The sequence below is a fragment of the Ambystoma mexicanum genome, chromosome 4p, assembly GCF_040938575.1.
Source record: "Ambystoma mexicanum isolate Mex_15411 chromosome 4p, UKY_AmexF1_1, whole genome shotgun sequence".
Lineage (NCBI taxonomy): Eukaryota > Metazoa > Chordata > Amphibia > Caudata > Ambystomatidae > Ambystoma > Ambystoma mexicanum.
This window is the reverse complement of record NC_090927.1, coordinates 157,224,163-157,240,387: the sequence shown is the minus strand read 5'-3', so window position 1 is coordinate 157,240,387 and position 16,225 is coordinate 157,224,163.

Sequence of the window (16,225 nt, the reverse complement as noted above, 5' to 3'; positions counted from 1 at the left end):
ACCATTTCCTCCTTTCTTGGCAGCCTCTCACTACTTACCACTTTAGAGGGCAACCTCTGTGGCAATTGGCAAGTGCATCTTCACACTCAATGTCCAACATATCACTACCCACCCCTTCCTTTGCCCCTGGTCCCACCCAACCCTCCAAAGTATTCCCTGAAGAGCAGTGGCCTCCAAATCCTGAACGGCCACCTCATGCAAATATTTGCGAGACAAGGTCTTCGCGGCTCTTAACTCTGAAGCCATTTTGCGCTTCATTTCTTTTCTTTCTTTTAGTATTTTTCGAAGTAACAATCACAAAAGACCCCTGTCCTTCTTCGTCTCTAGTACCCAACGGAACCTCTCTTACAGGAGAGGTAAATACTTCTTCAATCCCAGACATTACATCCTTCCCCCGTCTCATAACCTTTCCATGGGACGTCCGTCAACCCAGCACAAGTATGGACAGCTTTGACGACGTTATCAAAGCCCTCCTTCAAAGCATAATTTTGGTTTAAACATATAGGTCTCAAAGACAAGCTTAGATCTTTCAAATAGCCGGTATGTAGTTGTAATTCCTGCAACAAGGTGTCTTTCAAGTTAGAAATTCCCTCTAGTATCAGATTGATGTCGTTTGTCTTTGCATCGGGTGGTATCATTGATATGATATGATATGATTGGTTATTTATAACGCGCTTAATACCCAGGTTTCTAAGCGCGGACCCGGGGATCAAACCTGTGTTACTCCATGTCGTCTTGCTTCCAAATCGAGCACATTGCTCCTGAGCTATCCTCCTGAGACATTACTGCTATAGTGTCCCCAATTCCTTCCTCCATTACTCCCTCCTCCCTCAAATGTTAGGACAGGGCCAACATAGTGATTTTACCACTTAGGAAAATTGGAGGATTATCGATGAAAGAACGGTTTAATTGCACCCAATTCGATGCAACAGTTGTAACTGGCAACACTGAACCAATTGTTACATCCCCCTAGAGCATTCAGCTCCGTGTCTTCTACCTATAGGAAATGAGAGTGGCCCTGTGCATCCTCGGTCTCATGTAACTGATCCGTATTTTAAGGGCTGATTAGTATTTCACAGCCCCTCTCCACACGCTCTTTTTGTGGAGATGGTGGTAGCGGCTTTGCCCTGGACTAGCTGTGACTAAAGACCAAAGCCCAAAGGAGTATATCTTTCCGGCTAGCTGTATTTTGTTTTTAAACCTTTATTTATTTATTTAGCTTGATAACACAGAAGAGCAGAGGCGGGTGCCCAACCGGGCAGACAATGGCAATTACAGTTCATGCAATTAGGTCACAGCATCACTTTTTAGTTTTACAATTCTAGATACAAGGAGTACAACAGGAACAATGAAGCACATATTAGCGCAGAGCTCACACAGTGGTGGTATGGGCGAAGAAGAGGCAGGGGATGGCGCGTCAGAGTCTGTAACAGTGGGTGGCATATATGCACGGAACTTCATCCATTTATTCCTGGGCCTGGAGTGTATCGGTTGTTGCTTAGACCAGGACTCTTCACTATCCGATGCCCAAGTTACTGTGCTAAACCACTGCGCATGTGATGGTGGCGTGGGGCGGAGCCAGCACCGCAAGATGCAGTGGATCGCCAGCAACATACAGAGGACAGCCAGTTTTTTGGAGTCACGTCTTGCAAGGATAGCTCAGTGGCAACGTGCTTGTCTTGGAAACAAGACGACACGGAGCAACACGGGTTCGTTCCCCGAGTCCGCACTTAGAAACCTCTGGATATTAAGCGCGTTATAAATAACCTATCATATCATATCACAACCCAGCTCAGGGAAATCATGGAAAAGACATGTCAATGGGGATGGGGAAATTACGTAGTCCAGAATAGCGGCTGTAGTGGCACCTACCTCCTCCCAGTACTGCACAAGTTTAGGGCAGGACCAAATCATGTGTATATATGCGGCACTATCCGTACCACACCTCGGACATCTGGGAGAGTGGACCTTTGACATGAGGTGGAGCCAAATGGCCGTAAGGTGGTACCTATGCAGAACCTTAAACTGAATAAATTTGAACTGGGAATTAAAAGAGACCTTCTGGGTGTGTGAACACATGAGTTTCCACCGTTCATCTGTCATCTCCACTCACAAAGGAGTAGTCCAGCCCTAAACGCTTGGTCACATCCCTTCTGCAAGAGACCACAAGCATCCCCAAACATGTTTCAGCCGTCTTGGGCATCATCAGTGAGGAGTAGCTTGGGGCTCTAGGCCCAGCAGGCACAGAACCCACGTCTGGGCATACCCGTCCCACTCGGGGTGACAATATCGAAACAAAAGAGGTGATTGCTGGAAGGTTTAGAATAAATCTTAACCTCTGGCATTGCTCTGGGCAACTCGCCAGACCATCGTTCTTCACCTGCCAAACCATTACAAAAGGGGAAAGACCATATGAATTTTTTTATTTTTTTATTTAGTGAATTCTTGTTTAGCACTACACGCCCCCTGCCCTCACAGCGCTACACAAAACAGGACTTAAAGAACATAACAAAATCATGACAGACAAAACAATAAACAGCAAAAAACAAAGAGAATGAGACAATAAAGCAGAGCAAGGAGGCAAACAATGGGATCAGGAAGACAATAGTTTGGAGTTTCACGCAACATGGCCAGCTCAGACTACAAGCCCAAAATTAGAGGAACCTCTGGGTAGATATTTACATTGTCTCAAATATCTGGGCAGGGTGCTAGCGCCACACCCCACAACAATACAGTCCTTGTTCCCCTGAGAAAACCAGTGATCTAGTTCTATCCTACGTAGGAACTTCAGGTCAGAACATCGAACAACTCCGAGCCCGGATCTTGCATGGAGCCAGGCAAGTACTTTATTTCAGAGAGCGTCACTAGGTTCACTCTGGACAGATTTTGGAACATTGGTGATAATAAAGTTTCTATGGTCCGACACCAAGGCTTTAATGGACTCATCTTTCGTATATTGGCTTTATTTACACGAAAACGTCTTCGGTCGACCAGTCTAGAGGTCAAAGATTTGCCGGAACTATCCGAACGTGCATCCCTGGGCAATACCAGTAGCTCAGGGAGAACAGGATGGGGGATCTGTGGTTGTTTATTGCCTAACAGAGACAGTCGAAGTAGGGCCTCTTTCACAGCTACCAGAGGCTCGGAGCAAGGACCAGTGCAAATATCCCCAGCAGGAGCCCCTCTAAAATGCACATAGTTATCAGCTTCCTTAAAAGGCAGATCTGTTTGAGACCAACAGTTCACTTTAATGGTGGACGAATAGCTTGCAGGTGATACTTGAACAGGTTGAAGACTTTTTTCAAGTGTGAGATAATGGTATTTCTGGGAAGAGATATCTAGAGATACTAACCAGGCATCAAAGTCCAAGGAGGTAACACCGTTGTTCAACTCATTAATAAGAGTGACCTTCCAATCCCACCAGGGCTCTGTGGTAATGGTGCTCTCAGTACCTACCAAGGAATCTGACAGGACTATAAGGTTAGATGTTACAGCCCCCTTCAACCTGTGGGGAGTTGCCACAGTCGTAGAGCTTGACAGATCTCCACTACTATCGGGATTGAAAGGGAGGACATAATTGAATTTTGGAACGCCGTCCTTCTGAAAAGAGCATGTCAGAGCCTTGGGAGTTAGCTCTTCCACACTATTTCCATTCGCATGAACACTGAGGGGTTTCTTGATTGCAGAGCTTGTTAAATTTAAGTCTGACGCTGACCCTTTAAATGGGGTTACAACAAACTTAGTGGGCGCCTCCAAGGGTCAGATAATACTTCCCTGCGTTTGGCACCAATGCGCTGCCTCCTACGGGCGCGTGATGCTAAAACGTCTGCCAAGCGATGCCCTAGGGTAAAGGGCAAATGCGAAGTAGCCAAGTAGGAAGGCACATAGTCAGATATAGAAAATGACATAGCAGCAGGCAAAAACAAAAGCAAAAGCGTTTATCAGATAACACACAGAACTGTAATGGCAAGGACAAACGTTAATGCGAAGTAAGAGAGAAGCACTCGACGTGGGGCTAGAGCCTCGCTTTGGTATACCTGTTGCTCCGTGTCCTTCGTGCCCAAGCTCATCCACAGATGGTGCTGGCGTAGTGAAGTCTGCACACCTCTACAGGGCAGAGGAAAAGGCGGACAATAAATATGTCATGACAGACATGCTGCTGCTGCTCGGCGGCACCGTTCCAAGTGCAGAACAGGATTCAGCAATTCTTAAACCTCCGGTGGTCCGGAACAGCAAGGCAGAAACAGTATGCCAATACGCTGGTATGGATTGCCTGGGTTGAGAGTTTAGAGGAAGGCACCCTCTGGATTATCAGGAAAGCCGGGAAGCCGGAAAGGAAAACAAAGGAAACGTCATGTCCTCAGGCCGTCAAGCCGCACTGCAAACGAGCAGCCGCTAGCGACAACCGTGGGAATCAGGCTTGGTCCCACCCACAAAGGGGTAGTCCAGCCCAAACTGCTTGGTCACATCCCTTCTGCAGGAGACACAAACAACCCCAGACATGTTTCAGCTTTGTTGGGTATCATTAGTGAGGAGTAGCTTGGGTCTCTATGCCCAGCAGGCACGGGACCCACGTCTGGGCATACCCGTCCCACTCGGGGTGACAGCAGCACAAATAAAGAGGTGATGGCTGGAAGGTTTCGAATAAATCTTAACCTCTGGCATTGCTCTGGGCAACCCTCCAGAGCATCATTCTTCGCCTGTCAAGCCATTAAAAAAGGGGAAAGGTTGCTTGTGTTTCCGTGCAGAGGGGACCTGGCCTAGCAGTTCGGGCTGGGCTGCTACCATTGGCCGCAGTGTCTGACTGATTTGCATATGGCTGGACCTCTTTTGCAATGGCCCAGACGGGCAAAAAACGGTGGTGTGGAAGGTTGCCCAGAGCATTGCCACTGGTTCCTATTCATTCAAAATAAAGTTTGTCTCACAATGTGAGGGAGGGAATGCACAGACATGGGTCCCTTGCTCGCTGTGCCATAGGGAACCAAGCTGCACCTCACTCAGGAGGCCCAACAAGTGAAAACATGTCTGGGGTTGCTTGTGTTTCCATGCAGCGGGGACCTGGCCTAGGAGTTCTGTTTGGGCTGCTACCATTGGTGGCAGTACCTGACTGATTTGCATATGGCTGGATCCCTTTTGCAATGGTGCAGACGGGCTAAAAAACGGTGGTGTGGAAGGTTGCCCAGCGCAATGTCAGTGGTTCAGATTCATTCAAAACCTTCCACCCATCACTTTTGTGGTTATAGTTTAGAATCTTTGTCAAGATTCTCCACTACCTCACACTGCCTTCCCTCCAACCAGTTCCTAAAACACTTTTCATCATCTTGGCCTTAAATGGTCCCAGGTTCCTGAATGTACTATAGTTAAGGAAGAAAACTTTAACATCAAACTCCAATTCACCACTCTACCTCACTCCTACTGCAGCTAAACTCTCCTGTGTGTAAAACATCCTCCCACTCTATGCCTGATTCTAGCTCATCTCTTATTGTAACTGTTATAATGTTTGAAACACAGAAGTGGCCATAAATTTCAGAAAATAAATTACTGCTCATTTCATATGTGTTCACTTTTCCAGGTACATAGCAGTCTCATAACATGCTTGAACTTGATAACACTTAGTATTTGCATTTCTCCAAGCTTCTGTAACGACTAAAGATGTACTTACAGTTTTTTATGCACTCTGCTAGTCTCTACCATGTCTTAAGTACCTCAGATTTCGAGTTTGCCACTCTTGGTTTGATTCTGATTTGATTTGAGTTCTCATTTCAACAGAGCCTCAAATGAAGCTGTCCTCTCATGAGTTGATTTAGATGAAAGGCAGGTATAGAACCTTTCCACAGGTTCTAATATCTTAGGTTGCTGACATCACAATCCCTTGTTGCCCTCGGAACATAGCCTCAATCTTAAAAAGGGGACGATACAGTTTCCTAAAATGGACACCCAGTCAAGGAAAATACCTACCAAAGTTGGTCTTAATTACTTTACAAAACACCATCAACCAAGATCTGCACGTACACAACTTCACCTATGTGTGTATAACCATTGCCTTTCTATCACCTTGTCTTTCCTGGGACCTGACAGTCTCTTCCTTTTTAAAAACACCTAGCCGTAAACGGAACAACATATTTGAAACTACAGTACACAGAGGAGCATTGAACTAGATCATTTTTGCCTGAAAACAGTTTTCAACTTTAGCATTTGGCCACATAGAGGCCAGGGACTGGTTGTCTGGGACCCTGAGGTTTTTAGATACCTTAGTCATGTACGGCCCATTGGCCAGAAGGGTTTAGTTCTATGTGATATAATAGAGTGCAGCCCATGCAGAGAATTTATACACCCGAATTCACAATCTCGCTACGGATGTCTCAGTTCAAGTGATGCGGATGGCATGGACTTTGAATGCATCACCCTATTCTAACCTGTTTGGAACCGGAGAAAACATTAATTGCAATGCATGCACGATTCTCATGAGGTTACACTCCACAGAACAGTAGGGGCAAGAACCTAGATGGTCTTGCTTTGAGATGGAGGAAATGCAGATCTCTCTGCAGAGAGTGATGGAAGAGCAGCTGTCTCATGAAATCAACAAACTAGCCAAAAGCAAGGGCAGGGCTTTAGCTCTACAAAATATTAAAAAGAACAGTGGGGAAACCTGCACCTACCACAGAGAGAGTCCACTGACAAATGAACACTTAGAAAATGAGTGCTTCAAGGTCGGAAAGGCCAAGATCCTGTACTTGTGTAGACCAAAAACATAAGGGGCAGAAATGCGAAGCAAAAAAGAAGAATACATGGTGGGTATACAAGGTTCAATGGATCTTCCAACACGAAGGAAACACTTTCTAGCAGAAAAGAAAGGTATACTGTTTTACTTTCTTCATTCTAGAACATGAAAGCTAGAGAACAATTTAATAAACAGAATACACATTTTTTTATTTTTTATTGTTTAATTATTTCTAGTTTTTACAATTGTGCCTGATTAAGAGATTATGTTCTTTGTTTTAATAGTTTCTTTCTATTCTTTTCTTATCTTCTTTTCTTTTCGTATATATAATACATTTTTTTTCTCCAGAGACTGGATTAAAAATAAACAAATCCTTCTTGTCATTACAAAAAGACAGCTGAAAGCAGCACATATAGACAGCCATAAAGAAACATTCCACAAAAAGGAAAATACATTTTACACAAGCAGAAATACATCTGCTTCTAAACAGCAGTAAATAATTAAGGAAAATAAAGTGTTTTATTTTCAAAGTACCAGGCATACATTAAATAATACATTCTATAACAAACTAAATCGCGTGCATATTTCAAGTCTTGGGAGGATAGCTCAGGTGCAACGTGCTCTCCTTGGAAGCAAAACAACACTGAGCAAGGCAGGTTCGATCCACAGGTCTGTGCTTAGAAACCTCTGGGTATTAAGCGCGTTATAAATAACCTTTCATATCACTCACAAGCAGCCAATAAATAATAAAAGCGCACAGTAGCTTCTCATAATTGAATATATGCTGCATAATCTGTAAATTACATTCACATAGTGTCCATATCAGTCCTGCACCACCTAGGATGCAAGTTTGAAAAAAATGATGCAACTGGAGCCTTAATTGTATTGGACCTGTCAGTGGAATTTTATACCATTGATCATCATTTATTGGTGGACGGGTTAATCAAACTTGGAATCAGGGGGCTAGTGCTCATGTGGACAGTCACAACAGATCCAATTCAGTTTCTTTTTCCTCCTCGGGCACTGGCCTGTAGCCCCCTTCAAGGTTCTGTTTTATCCCCCCCTCCTTTTCAATCTGTATCTTTGACCATGGATGAATGTTCTCCAAGAAACGGGTGTGATGCTTTTTATTTATGCTCATGACACCCAAATCCTGGGAGATTTTGAGAATGAAGATGTCATATCAGAAGAAAATATAAATTGTCTGTTGACAGTGAAGATCTGGATGGATAATCAATCCAGACAAAACTGAAATACAGGTTATTAATGAACAAACTAATACATGGACCCACTGTTGCTGGCCTGACACATTTGGCCACTGTCCTGTGCCTAGCCCTGACGTTCAGAAATGTGGGCATTATCCTGCATAATAAGCTCACACATTGAACACACAGATCTTAGCAGTAACAAGATATTGCTTTCACACACTAAGGAGAATAAAGAAACTTTGTCCCTACGTGTCCTTTCCACATCAGGTTCTGGTTACGAATTCCTTGGTTATCTCCCATCTTGATGTTAGTAATGCTATCTACTTAGTCTTACCAGGACACATGATATTCAGATTTCTATTGAAATACAAGCGATTCAAACACATTACTCCAGCACTGCGATCGCTGCAATGGTTACCAGTGAGGGAGGAGTCGCATTACCTTTAAGAGCATATGTATTATTTTTAAATGCCTCTAACATCCGTCATTAACCGCTGTGTCTTTTAAAATCAATGCATGTTTATGAACAAGATCTTTCAGATTAAGAGTTGACAGAAGATTAACTCTACCAGTCAGGAAGGACAGATCGGCGGGCGCACCGCTGGTCCAAACAATCAGACAATGGAATATTGTTATGCATAGAGCCCAATCACTAATAAGCCTTCATTTGAGCACAGCGAAATCATTGGTTTAGTTTTGTTTTAAGGATAAAATAGCACCAAGATACTGCAAGGTGATTGTGCACTTGACAAAACAACAATATAACATACATAGGTTACATGTTTCAATTTATAAATGTGTAAAAATGCTACCGTATTGAATATAGAATGAAGGTAAGTCTAACATATGATCAGACTATTTCACGCTACAGCAGAGAACCCCCTGTAAGTAGAAGACATCTTGAGTGATGCACAAACTATGTAGAATAGCAGAAAACTGAAGACATAGAAATAACTATGGAGCTCACATTTACTCATAGTCATATACACACACAGAATACCATGCAGAAGCATGAACACAGCTTCAGTGAACGATAATAAATGGTAAATCCCTAACCACAAGCTAAACAGCCGGTAAGCAGTAAGCACTTGCGCATTAGCCGGGATAATGAGCTCACATTAAACACAAAGATCATAGCAGTTACAAGATGTTGCCTTTTAATTTATCTTTTATTCAACAAATGTATTTGGTTTATGAAACCTTTACAAAAATAGAAATAGAAATGTACATTTAGTCAGAAACATTATACATTGTACATTGGCGTATTACATTCAAGGTGAATGGGTTTGCAATTTACAATTTCATGGTTGTTGATTAAAACAGAAGGAAAAAGACCAGCAAAACAATGGAATACAGATGTACAGTGTACATGCAAGACCAAGCCACCCGTACGAAGCTTCAGTGCATATAAATCTTGCGTGACATATATAATTTACTCCACCTTGCAAACCTTCTTTAAAAATGCCAAAACTCTTAACTTTAGGGCCATTGAGTCCTCATGTAGCATGGATAACTAAAGCGAATACCTGGGTACCCGTTCCGGGTTGGTAACAAAGTCCTAAATATTGTAATCTCATATTCTGTAGAGCCGGGCATATAAGCAGTAAATGAAACAAAGATAGCACCTCACAGTCAATCTGACAATGCCTACAGACAACCCCAATATCCCCCGGCTTATTGCAAATCGACAGAATTTCATTGGTTTTTGCTACATTAAAACGAAAACCAATTTACTTGGGTATCTTTGCAGGTACTTTTCCATGGACCCATACAGTTTTTGAGGCGACACTGCTTGGCTGTATAGTTGAAAACCCATGTCTTCCTGCCGATTGACTGCGCCATCATTACCAATGATCATATTTTTTACCTTCAAAGGATTCGACGAGAGGATTTTTAAGGACGTCCCCAGATTATACAGAACCAACAAACCATCTTTACGAAGATTGTTCATAAAGCCTTCTTCAGTAGCATCTCTCCCAAACAAACTATAATAATTACTCTTTGGACTTATTTCACACTTCCTCAGGCAAGTGGAATAGCACCGATCTCCAAATCAGGCTTTCAAATTTCTTTAGCTCTGGAAAAACCCATTTTGGAAAAAATCTCTAAGCCTCAGCAAAGCCTAGGCAGTACATTCATTCTATAAAATACCCGACAAGGGGTCATACAGAACTCGCCATATTTCCTATCAATATGCCTCAATCTCCTGGCCAGCAAAACCACTTTAGCTCTTAAATAATTACGATAGAAGATCTTAGTGTGATTCGCCAGAATTGGAAAACCTAAGTACTGCATGTTGTTTTTAAATGGAAGGAAATTATTATCCCATTTCCAGCAGAACTTGGTTCTTTTTAACTGGCTTCCTTGAGACAATTTCAGTATGACCGTTTTAGCAAGATTCATTTTTAAGCCATGAGCTGCTGTGTAGTGTCCAAAAGCATTGATCATCCTCTGTAGACCAATAGGAGTAGTGTCTACCAAAACAAAATCTTCAGCGTATGCTGCCCAATTAATTGTAAGGGTCCCAATTTTAGGAGAAATGAAGGATGCATATTTGAGTGCCCTTCCAGCATCGGCCACATACAGACTGAATAATGTAGGAGCCAGTATGCAGCCTTGACATAGGCCATTGTATGTTGAAAAGCTGGTAGACATCAAACCTTCCGAGTTCAATCTTACTTGCTTTTGCAAACCTCTATCTAAGTGAATGAGAATACTCAAGAGACCCTTAGAGATACCATACGCCTCTAGTTTCCTCCACAGGATGTGTCTATTGACAGTGTCAAATGCCATGGACAAGTCCGTTGATGCCACATACACTGGAGAAGAGTGTGAATGCCACAATAGCCTCTGTAGACAGTTTAACAGTAGTCCCCCACAGTCAGTTCCCATTTGTCTTCTGAATCCCATTTGACGATAATCTAATATTGCATTATCGGAACACCATACCTCTATGTGTTCTAATAAAATGGCTACAAACATTTTTGAATCAACATCCATGATGGCAATACGTCTATAATTTAAAGGAGACAATCTAGAGCCTTTCTTCAAAATGGGTATAACATAAGAAATTTGACACGACACAGGAATACATTTAAGGTTGACATTGTCGGAATAACTGTATATGTAGAGTTTTGGCCAAAGATTTGAATTTTGTTTCAATAATATATTTGCTAGATTATTGGGGCCACCGGCTTTAGATGACTTTGATTTCTTAATGATCCTCATGATATTATTAATAGAAATATCTAGGTTCCATTCATATCCATTGACATCAGTCACTTCTCCCACAAACCCTGGATACTTATAGATGTTCTGGAAATGAAGCAACTAGTCCTTGGGATTGGTGACCAGCTGGGGTTGCTTTACCTCAGTCTGGTTGATTAATTCCCAGAAACTCTTTGAGTTATTACCTTTTAAAGAGGCCATCATCCTTTCGCTGTCTCCTTGGCTGACTCACTCAATCTAAATTCTTTATGAATCTTTCTAATTACTTTATGCAATTGCGCTTATCGTTCTTTCACATTTGGATCATACACATGGGTACATTGGTCTAACATTCCCATATGCCGCTTTTTAAGAGGCTTCAACTTTACCATATGTTTTTTCCAAATATGATGGAAAAATGGACATCGAATAATTAATCAAATTCTCTACCATCGATGTCGACATAAATTCTAGCATCATAGTATTGTTGAATTTTTCTGTTTTATCTGCAGTCCACTTAAGACTGTTTCCCCTTACATTCACATTAACATCTTTCAAAACTGAGGCAGGCTTTTCCTCCTGTAAGACCCACTACAATTGCAGACATAACTGGGAGTGATCACTGTGCTGCATGGACCTTTTCTCAAAATGCATTATTCAAAAGCAAAATTGATGTGACAAAAAGACATAGTCAATGACAGAGTTTGCCCCGCTAGCAGACCACTTCAGGGGACCGTCTTCAATTAAATACAGACCACAGCTTTCTGCAAAAACTAAGCCATTGCACAGCATGAGCAATTTTATGTTTTTTATGGGTCACAATATTCTGATTCGTCACAAGATACTCGAAGGCATATTTATTCGCCCCCCTACAATCTGCATTCTCCTCCTGGGCAATTTAACACCGAGTCCTCAATTAATGTACTTAGGGTTTCCAGAGCAGTATTCAAATGTTCCCTTGGGTTCCAATAGATGTTTATTAAAGAATGGCTGATAAACCTGGTGCATTATGTATTTTTATGGCGGTTACCAGAAATATGTCCTGAAGCCTCCATTCCTCTATTTTTGTGAATTTTCTCCGCTGTCTAATGGCAATGGCCAAGCCACCCATAGGACATCCCCTTAACCCACAACGTGCCGGGACACAAATTATCTCATATCTATCAAGTATTAAACTGTTTTTTGCCGATGTCTCCTGTAAAAAAACAAATTCAAAACATTTTAAGTCCTTACATAAGGCATCATTGGACAATAATTGTCTATAGCATCTCACATTCCATGATACAAAAGAGAGGCACAAATTTGCACTAAAGTGGCTGGCTCAAGGTCTTTAGCTGAGTGATCGAGCCCCTCAATGATAGTGATAACCAACACCAATTTGGACCCTCTATTGAAGTCCCTCCTTGACTCTCACCCCTTTCCATCATCTCGTTCCCTTCCCTTGTTGTTTCCACCATGGACCCATGCCTCCCCGCCTGATGCAGGTTAGTCTCTTCCTTGTAGATAGTTACATCATAACCATATTTCTGGAGGTTACTCGCCTCTTTGAGAAGTATAGATCGCACCAATGGTGAGGGGATTACCAATCTAGCATAGTCATACCTACGTGGATGAATAAAGTATACATGTTTAATATCAGAAGACGAGATCAAATGAAGAGACAGTATTTTCTCAAAGAGAGCTAGGATAGCCGATCTGTGTAAGGAGTCTGGCCCTCCTTCATCCAACAAATAATTTAAGATCACACTAGGGTCTTCTGTAAGAATTGGTTCTCTTAACCGGGGTGGGTAATCCCTTATATCCTTCATGTCCTCCGAACCCTGCCATGTTTTTCCCACAACACTCCTAGTAGAGGCGATTTTTGAATGAATCTGCACCATCCATTCCATATCTACTAGTGTGTTGAACTGCTGTTGTATGAGTGGTGATATATGCTTTCTATGACCAAAGCGTACCAATGGTTCCTCCCTTTCAATCTTTTCAAGGTCATCTATCATACAATCTTTAGCCAAGATGTTGTGAATCATATTTCTCACCTCCGATTCTAGCGAGGTATGTGCCTTTGCCCTTACATCAAGTTCTTCTTCTATAACAGGCTGAATCTGGGGATCATGTTATGTTATGTTACTTGCCATTTATATAGCGCCTTACATATCATTGGTATGACCTCAAAGCGCTGGTAGGTTGAACACCCTCAGGAACCGTAGTTCAAGTCAGTAGAGAAAGTGTGTCATATGGTACGTGGGTGCACTGGATATGTGTGCAGCTGGTGTGGTTGTCAGATGATAGCTGCTTCCTAGCGATAGGTGTGGTGCTGAAGATATCAGTTCGATGTGTTCAGTCTTGTGGGTGGACACCCAGACTGGGTTCTGGCTGCGTTAGGCCTGAGGAACGCCAATGTGAGCAGCTGGCTGGAATGTGCTCCACTAGCTGTGTTTTATTAGGGTGATGAATGTTCATGGGGTCGTATTCGTATGTGAACAGCTATGCCGAATTATCAGGGGTATAGCTGTGTTCTGGTTGAATGATGGTGTCTAGTAGAGAGTAAGCGTAGTGGTATGATATGGTGGTTATCTGTAAAGCGCCTGAGACCAGGCACGTGAATAGGACGGTGGGGACATACAAAGCGACATATGGATATATAGCGACAGGGGTCAGTACAGGTATTTATGGGGATACAGATATATAAGGTGACACAGATATATAGCATATATAGGGGATACATATATAGGGGATACATATATATGGCAACAACACAGGAGCAGGCGTATAGTGATACAACGTGTGGGGCGAATTTCAGCAGGTTCCACTCATTCTATTCTGCCCCATTCGTTCAGTCCACTCCATTCATTTTTCTGCTTTGTCTACTCAATCCATTCCATCTAGTTTATCTATGTCATCTATTCCACCTATTCTCTTCACTCTATTCATTCTACCTATTCCAGTGCTGGATATGCTATCATTCACAATTCTAACTAAGTAGGAGGTATGCTACCAATCATAATTATATCTAAGTGTGGTACATGCTATCATTCACAGTTCAATGTAAGTGTGGCACATGCTAACATTCCCAATGCTATCCATTCCATCCGTAGCATCCACTCTATCCGTGCCATCCACCTATCCGTGTGATCCACTCCATCGGACCAATCCACTCCATCCGAACCATCAACTCCCTCCGAGCCATCCACTCCATCCGTGCATTACACTGAAGCCCAGGATTCCGATAGGACCGATTGCCCCTGCAACTTTCCCCCCTGGCAGAGTTGAAGGTCCCAAGGATTGACCCAGCTGTATATTAGTTCTGATTACCGTTGGTCAGACCTCCTTCACCTCACTCACCGTTTCCTCCTTTCTTGGCAGCCTCTCACTACTTACCACTTTAGAGGGCAACCTCTGTGACAATTGTTGGTTAAAAATGGCATAAGTTTACTTTACTAACTCAGCCTCATTATTTGACTTCCTATTGTCTCTTCCACGCCTTTGATTTTGTTTCAGGGCATTGGTCATTCTCTTGTTGACTTCTTCATATCCAGGGCGAACCAATGTAGATCAACGGGGTCCGAAACTACTTTTTCGTGGACCACTCATCCCCACAGTCACTCGCATCTTCACACTCAATGTCCAACACATCACTACCCACACCTTCCTTTGCCCCTGGTCCCACCCAACCCTCCAAAGTATTCCCTGAAGAGCAGTGGACCTCCAAATTCTGAACGGCCACCTCATGCAAATATTTGCAAGACGAGGTCTTCGCGGCTCTTAACTCTGAAGCCATTTTGCGCTTCATTTCTTTTCTTTCTTTTAGTATTTTTCGAAGTAACAATCACAAAAGACCCCTGTCCTTCTTCGTCTCTAGTACCCAACGGAACCTCTCTTACAGGAGAGGTAAATACTTCTTCAATCCCAGACATTACATCCTTCCCCCGTCTCATAACCTTTCCATGGGACGTCCGTCAACCCAGCACAATTATGGACAGCTTTGACGACGTTATGAAAGCCCTCCTTCAAAGCATAATTTTGGTCTAAACATATAGGTCTCAAAGACAAGCTTAGATCTTTCAAATAGCCGGTATGTAGTTGTAATCCCTGCAACAAGGTGTCTTTCAAGTTAGAAATTCCCTCTAGTATCAGATTGATGTCGTTTGTCTTTGCATCGGGTGGTATCATTGATATGATATGATATGATTGGTTATTTATAACGCGCTTAATACCTAGTTTTATAAGCGCGGACCCGGGGATCAAACCTGTGTTACTCCATGTCGTCTTGCTTCCAAATTGAGCACATTGCTCCTGAGCTATCCTCCTGAGACATTACTGCTATAGTGTCCCCAATTCCTTCCTCCATTACTCCCTCCTCCCTCAAATGTTAGGACAGGGCCAACATAGTGATTTTACCACTTAGGAAAATTGGAGGATTATCGATGAAAGAACGGTTTAATTGCACCCAATTCGATGCAACAGTTGTAACTGGCAACACTGAACCAATTGTTACATCGCCCTAGAGCATTCAGCTCCGTGTCTTCTACCTATAGGAAATGAGAGTGGCCCTGTGCATCCTCGGTCTCATGTAACTGATCCGTATCTTAAGGGCTGATTAGTATTTCACAGCCCCTCTCCACACGCTCTTTTTGTGGAGATGGTGGTAGCAGCTTTGCCCTGGATAAGCTGTGACTAAAGACCAAAGACCAAAGGAGTATATCTTTCCGGTTAGCTGTATTTTTTTTTTTAAACCTTTATTTATTTATTTAGCTTGATAACACAGAAGTGCAGAGGCGGGTGCCCAACCGGGCAGACAATGGCAATTACAGTTCATGCAATTAGGTCACAGCATCACTTTTTCTTTTACAATTCTAGATACAAGGAGTACAACAGGAACAATGAAGCACATATTAGCACAGAGCTCACACAGTGGTGGTAGTGGGCGAAGAAGAGGCAGGGGATGGCGCGTCAGAGTCTGTAACAGTGGGTGCCATATATGCACGGAACTTCAACCATATATTCCTGGGCCTGGAGTGTATCGGTTGTTGCTTAGACCAGGACTCTTCAGTATCTGATGCCCAAGTTACTGTGCTAAACCACTGCGCGT